The following is a 6,969-nucleotide window of genomic DNA, read 5'->3' as shown; positions in this document are numbered from 1 at the left end:
CCCCTTCTCCTCCTGCCTTCTGTCTTTCCCAGCATCAGGGTCTTTCCCAATGAGTCAGTCCTTCCAATCGGGTGGCCAAAGTATTGGAGCTTCAGCTTTAGCATCAGTCCGTCCAATGAACACCCAGGACTGATTTCCTTTAGGATGGACTGGTTGGATCTCCTTGCAGTCCAAGGGACTCTCAAGAGTCTTCTCCAACACCACAGTTCAAAAGCATCAATTCTTTGGCACTCAGCTTTCTTTATAGTCAACTCTCACATCCATACATGACTACTGGAAAAACCATAGCTTTGACTAAACTGACCTTTGTTGGCAAAGTAATGTCTCTGCCTTTTAATATGCTGTCTAGATTGGTCATAGCTTTTCTTCCAAGGAGCAAGCATCTTTTAATTTCATGGCTGCAGTCACCATCTGCAGTGATTTTGGAGCCCCCCAAAATAAAATCTATCACTGTTTCCATTGTTTCCTTGTCTATTTGCCATGAAGTGATGAAACTGGATGCCATAATCTTAGTTTTTTGAATGTTGAGTTTTAAGTCAACTTTTTCACTCTCCTCTTTCACCTTCATCAAGAGGGTCTTTAGTTCTTCTTTACTTTCTGCCATAAGGGTGGTGTCATCTGCGTATCTGAGGTTATTAACATTGCTCATGGCAATCTTGATTCCAGCTTGTGCTTCATCCAGCCTGGCATTTTGCATGATGTATTCTGCATATAAGTTAAATAAGCAGGTTGACAATATACAGCCTTGATGTACTTTCCTCATAGACCCAGGTATTAACAATATGAGGACTCTTCCTATAAGCAAGAAGTTTTTTCATTTAGTTCTCTGCCCTGCCCCAGCCCAACCCAGCAGTTGCTAGCTATTAATACTTACAGCATTCCTGTTGCCCTTTCAGTTTTTCAATACCCATGTGACTGTGGTTTAGTCACTAAGTCATGTCCGATTCTTGCAACCCCATGGACTGTAACCCACCAGGCTCCTCTGCCCATGGACTTTCCCAGGCAAGAATACTGGAGTGGGTTGCTGTTTCCTTCTCCATGGGATCTTCCTGAACCAGGGATTGAACCTGGGCCTCCTGTATTGCAGGTAGATTCTTTACCATTCTTGTTGCCCTTTCAGTTTTACAGTATCCATGTGACTGATTCCTTGAACTAAATTCCTCCATCTGAAATACCTCGCATGGTTTCTGATTTCCTGCCTGGACTCCGATTGGTAGACTTAAAATATCTGGTCAAGGAGACAATATTTACTCATGCAAAAAAAGAAACATTCAGAAAAATAACCTTTGAAATAAACTACTCTGATAAAATATCCTGCAGGAATTCAAAAAAGCAACCAATCAGTTGCTATAGGTTGATCAAACACAGGCATCATGGCTTTTCTTTCTTTTTTAAAAAATAATTTTATTTATTTGTGTGGCTGTGCCAGGTCTTAGTTGTGGCATGTGAGCTCTTCAATGTTTGTTGCAGCGTGTGAACTCTTAGTTGCAGCTTGTGGGATCTTAGTTCCATGACCAGGGATCAAACCCAGGTCCCCTGCACTGGGAACAAGGAATCCTAGCCTCTAGACCACTGGGGAAGTCCCATGCTTTTTCAATTAAATTTTTTGGATTTAATCTTCAACAGTGTGATCAAAGTACTATTTGTTCTCATTCTACAGATGAGAAATACTGGTTCTGAGAGGTTAAATATATGCTTACATACAGTTAAGATGGTAGCAAAGCTGATATTCATACCTAGGTCTGTGTATGCATCCTTTCCATTATTCCATGTTAGTTCAGAAGGGGTGATACTTGAGGTGGATCTTGAAGAATAAGCTTCAAATAGAATGGTCAGAGGAGAGCACTTTAATGGGAACGATAGCTAACAAAGGCATGAGATGTGGAAAATGCCAAATATTCCTGGGGATAAGAAATAAAACTTGTGCAAAAGTTTGTGATGAAAGCCATCACACAGGACAGAAAAAGTAGGTTGGGGCCAGATTAAGAAGGACCTTGGGTGGCACATGAGGAATTTAGAAACCACATATTTTAAATCAGGGATCAGAGAAGTGAAATGGCAGAAGTGAAAAGCTGTTTGGTATTGTTGATTAATGAACTTCATCACTGTTATTTGTCAAGCCGCTGTTGTTACCAAAGGCTTTTTAAAGAACCAACAAATAAAGACAAGAGGAAAACCTTTATGGATTAACCATCAAAACAAGTGATTAGAAAAAGAATGTTAACTTTGCATAGATTTCAGGGTTAGCAAAAAAGCAAACATCAAGCAAAAAAAAAAAAAAAAAAAAAAACAAAGAAAACTTTTAGAGAAAGAAACCGGTTTTTATCACAGAGGAAAAAAAAGAGTACTTGTTTATCCTTTGCTGTAAGATAAATAAAAGTCCTAAAATAATCTACATGGCTATGAAAAATGTTAAGTACTTTTTGTAGAAAGGTATTATTACTTGACTAATACATTTTTCAGGGATAAAATGAAGAGATATTAAAATGACAAGTCAGCAACCCTAAATTGAGAGACACCAATAAAGTGGGCCACCCATCAACCTGTCAGTGGACTATTATGTTCTGTTACAAACCTCTCCTTGAAGCAATTGGATTCAGACACATTATGGGTTAGATAGACTTTTGTGGGCTAGTCTGGAAATTCAACTGTCATTTATAACTTTGTTTCCATGGCAAAATGCCTTTACAAGTTCTAAACAGCAGACTTTCAAATTAACTTTTGGAATATAACCTATTTGCAACTTAGGGACTGCCTGTGCTTTGAATGTAGATTGTCTATTATAACATGGTTTTAACTTTACTGAATCTCAGAGGATTTCAAATTAGTATCTTTCTTTCAAATCCAATACCTTATTTGGGAAAAGGGGATTTAAAAATGCAACCCACCTAGTGTGAAGTAAAGGCAAACCCAATGACTTTTTTCCATTAATGGCTTGATTATAAGGAAGCGAGCATTTTGTCTATAAGTAGAAAGAGTAAAATGATGAATTAAAAAAACACCTGATTATTTATTTCACGAAGACAGTATTTGTTATCTTTTTGCATAGCTTTTCTCTACGATGCAAAGGTAACTCAAAGAAAAGGATTGCATCCATTAATCTTAAAAAGCCTGCTTAAAAAAAAAAAAAAAAGCCTGCTTAAACTATTCTTAATGATGATCTTTGTAGCCTGTAGGTGAAAATTTTCTAGACTAGAACTGTAGGGATTATTGCAGTAATTTTCCATTGAACACTACACCAAAAGATGTAGGCAAACACCTATAAATGAAACCTGGTGTTAAATTTTTTGCTTTTCCAGGGAATGAAATATTTGTTGTTCAGGAAAAGGATATGAAACATTTGCCTGGATTTCCAGTTAATTTTACTCTTTCAAGTAATTTCTTTTTTCCTCTTTAGAAAGAATTGAAATAGATACAGCAAAATAAGAGATAGTTCTCTTTTCTTTCAACTTGTACTTTATTGAAGACATTTATTTACCTGAATTTATTTTTAATTGGAGGATAATTGCTTTACAATGTTATATTGGTTTCTGCCAAACTACATGAGTCAGCCATATGTATACCCATATCGTTTTCCTCTTGAGCGCCCCCATCCCACCCCATAGGTTGTCACAGAGCACATGGCTGAGCTCCTGTGTTATACAGCTGTTTCCACTAGCTATCTCTTTTATACATGGTTGTGTATATATATCAATGCTACTCTCTCAACTGAAGACCTACTTAAGCTTTTTAAATTCATAGCTGATAGGTTTGGGACAGTATATGATATGAAGTTCTGATTTTCTATCAGTTAGGTAGCTCATTCTTAATGGTGGCTTGTTTGTTTACCCCTGGAATTTTTGTTTGCTTCTTTTATAAACCAGATTTCTTCCTGGTCTATTTATTATGTAGGTGGTAGGCATAATACCCTTTATAGTGAGATCTTTAAAACATTTTTGTTTTATTAGATACCCTAAGTATCTCTTGATGAAAGTGAAAGAGGAGAGTGAAAAAGTTGGCTTAAAGCTCAACATTTGGAAAACTAAGATCATGGCATCTGGTCCCATCACTTCATGGCAAATGGATGGGGAAACAGTGGAAACAGTGTCAGACTTTATTTTTTTGGGCTCCAAAATCACTGCAGATGGTGACTGCAGCCATGAAATTAAAAGACGCTTACTCCTTGGAAGGAAAGATATGACCAACCTAGATAGCATATTAAAAAGCAGAGACATTACTTTGCCAGCAAATGTCTGTCTAGTCAAGGCTATGGTTTTTCCAGTAGTCATGTATGGATGTGAGAGTTGGACTGTGAAGAAAGCTGAGCGCCAAAGAATTGATGCTTTTGAACTGTGGTGTTGGAGAAGACTCTTGAGAGTCCCTTGGACTACAAGGAGATCCAACCAGTCCATCCTAAAGGAGATCAGTCCTGGATGTTCATTGGAAGGACTGATGCTAAAGCTGAAGCTCCAATATTTTGGCCACCTCATGCGAAGAGTTGACTCATTGGAAAAGACCCTGATGCTGGGAGGGATTGGGGGCAGGAGGAGAAGGGGACGACAGAAGATGAGATGGCTGGATCACCGACTCGATGGACATGAGTTTGAGTAAACTCTGGGAGCTGGTGATGGACAGGGAGGCCTGGTGTGCTGTGATTCATGGGGTTGCAAAGAGTCAGACACAACTGAGCAACTGAACTGAACTGAACTGAAGTATCTTTTGAAGCCAGTCTGACAGTTTGAAAATTGTTATCTTTTTAATTTAGAGTTTACCTGGTCCTTTATTTTTGTCTATTGTTTTCAAAATTCTTCATTTTGTATTTTTCATAATAACAGTTGAAAGTCACCAACCTGGGAGTCAAAAATTCTGGATACTAGTTTACTCTTTCAACAAGTACTTCCTGAGGGCCTTTTTGTGTAGTTCATTCATTGCCATTCAGTTCTACAAATGTTTTACTTTTCATTATGATTTTCTCTATAATCCATAGAGTTATTTATGAGTACTTTTTGTTCTTCCCAAACATTTAATTAATTAATTAATTTATTTATTTTTTAGGTCCCAGGCTTCTTTATTTAAGAACAAAGTGATGAGTGATGTGGGGATTAAAGTCAAGAGCATCATTGAACTTCACCTTCCTTCAAACCAGTTTCCCCAAACTCCCTGCCCCCACACCCACTGTGTTCCCAATTCCTTTCTTAGGGAATGAAAAACTTAATCCCAAAGCCCTGGCTCAAACTCCAGGGTTCTCTCCCTAGCTCTCCCCTTCCTCTGCCCCCCATTCCTGGGGTGAGCAGGCACCTCAGTTTGAATGCATAGGAGAGCCCAGAGGGGTGACAGACACCGAGGGAAAGGCCTCACCCTCAGGGAATGGGACCGAAGAGTACAGCGTAGTGAAGTGAGGGCCCAGGTAGCCTGGGATACCAAAATGGGGCCCTGGCGCCTGAGGAAAGGATACGGGTCCCCCTGCGAAAGGAGACCCAGCAGCCTCAAAATCCTCTAGTTGGGAGTAGTCACTGCTTGATCGTTTGCCCTTCTGGCGACGGTTGCAGAACCACACTCGGACCACGTCTTTCTCCAGCCCGAGCTGCTGGGCGATGTGGCTGATTTGCTGCAGGGTGGGCTTCGGGCACTGCAGGAACATGCTCTCCAGGTTGCCTCTCACTCGGTTCTCGATACTCGTCTGCTTTCTCTTCCGGGCCTGCACAAGGGTCTCTGCCTTGCATATCTCTTGCAGATTCTCGTTGTTGTCAGCTTCCTCCACCCACTTCTGCAGCAGGGGCCGCAGCTTACACATGTTCTTGAAACTGAGCTGCAAAGCCTCAAAACGGCAGATAGTCGTTTGGCTGAACACCTTTCCAAAGAGAACCCCCAGGGTGAGCCCCACATCGGCCTGGTATATCCTAGGGTGATCCTCTTCTGCTTTAGGAGCTTGGCAAATTGTTCAAGGTCTTTCTGAAGAGCTTTGATGTCCTGGGACTCCTCAGGGTTCGGCTCCAGCTTCTCCTCCTCCAGCTTCGCGGCGCCTGCGGGGGCGGTGCAGGGGTCCGGGGAGACCCCCTCGGAGTTGCTCTCCACCCCGGCACCACGCCTCGCTCTCGGGTTGAGGGGTCTCCAGGCCGCCTGGGGGCACCGGCCCCACTCCAATCTGTGGCGCACAGTAGGCTATCCCTCCGCACAAGTCATAGGGCGGGGGGCACGGAGGAAGCCCCCACACCTCCGCGCTGGGCACAACCCCCGGCCCGATCCCCGACCCACCGGGAGGCCCTTGGAAGCTCATCCAGGTCCGAGGATCAACCCAGCCCGGCTCTGACCCTCCCGGCCCATCGCCTACACCGGCCGGCGGGGGCGAGAAGGCGAAGTCAGAAGCGAGGTGTCCCGCCATGGGGAAGGAAGGCACCCCGAGCCGGGGGCCTAGGAAAACGAGGGATCTCCTAGAGACTGCTCAACACTCTTCCCAAACATTTTAAATTCACATTTTATTCTTGAATTCTAATATTTTTTATCCTGGGCAGAGGACATATTTTATATAATAGCTGATTCATTGAAGTGGTTGAACGCTCTTTGGTGATGTATACGTAGTCATTTTTTAAAAAAATATGCACTTGAAAAGAATGTATATTTTCTATCTGATGCAAAGATCTATTCATATCTATTGGCTTAAGCCTTTTAATTTTGTTGTTCAACTCTTGAAAATTCTTATTAGTCATTTTAAGTTTGAGCTCTCCATTTAAAATCTCCCACTGAGATTATCAGTACATTCATGTCTCCTAGCAATTTAGTAAATGTTGCTTTATAAATTTTGGAGCTATGTTTTTAACTACACATTGGCTTCCCTGATGGCTCAGATGATAAGGAATCCTCCTGCAATGCAGGAGACACAGCTTTTATCCCTGGGTCAGGAAGATCCCTTGGAGGAACGCGTGGCAATCCACTCTAGTATTCTTGCCTAGAGAATTTCATGGACAGAAGAGGCTGGTGGGCTACAATCCA

The 6,969-nt window shown here is 41.7% G+C and overlaps 1 pseudogene across 1 annotated transcript; it reads right to left on the bottom strand.

Moving 5' to 3' along the window:
• Window positions 1-5,278: 5,278 nt before the first annotated feature.
• LOC122447435 lies at window positions 5,279-6,361 on the bottom strand (annotated as a pseudogene). The gene has a single exon (XR_006271229.1). The product of XR_006271229.1 is annotated as a POU domain, class 5, transcription factor 1-like (transcript).
• Between the last annotated feature and the right edge of the window lie 608 nt (window positions 6,362-6,969).

The sequence above is a fragment of the Cervus canadensis genome, chromosome 9 (genome assembly GCF_019320065.1).
Source record: "Cervus canadensis isolate Bull #8, Minnesota chromosome 9, ASM1932006v1, whole genome shotgun sequence".
Taxonomy (NCBI): domain Eukaryota; kingdom Metazoa; phylum Chordata; class Mammalia; order Artiodactyla; family Cervidae; genus Cervus; species Cervus canadensis.
Note: the sequence above shows the minus strand (reverse complement) of the source record. Positions and strands in the feature narration are given on the sequence as shown.